We start from the raw sequence: 472 nt of genomic DNA on the forward strand, positions 1-472 counted from the left end.
CCTCTCCCGACTCTGTGGCAGCACGACCGAGTGGGGAGCAGTGGTAACAGGTGCAGCGGGCTGGGATGAGCAGGAGTGGTGCAGCGTCCGGCCCTGGTTTGGGCTCCTCCCTGGCCGGCTGCCACTTGGCTCACTGCTACATCCCTCGGGGAATGTCCGACTGCCGGTTTAGGCCCAACCCCAATCAGGCCTAATCCAGCAGTCGGACATACCCCAAGGGGTCCCGGATTGCGAGTGACTATGTCATAGCTTATAAAACTGCTACATCCTACATCCAGTTAAACAAGGAAGGTGACTTCTACAGTATTTGAAAAATAGATCTGTGGCTGCTTAATCCTAATTTATCAGAAGAATCTCCAAACTGTCCACATCCTGTTTATTCTACGCGGGGATGAGCATGCATTCCTATATATTGAGAACAGTCTCTTAGATTTAAAAATTAAAACCTGGCAAGGCTACTCTAACACTGAGA

This window comes from Myotis davidii, unplaced genomic scaffold (genome assembly GCF_000327345.1).
Source record: "Myotis davidii unplaced genomic scaffold, ASM32734v1 scaffold331, whole genome shotgun sequence".
NCBI classification, from domain to species: Eukaryota; Metazoa; Chordata; class Mammalia; order Chiroptera; family Vespertilionidae; genus Myotis; species Myotis davidii.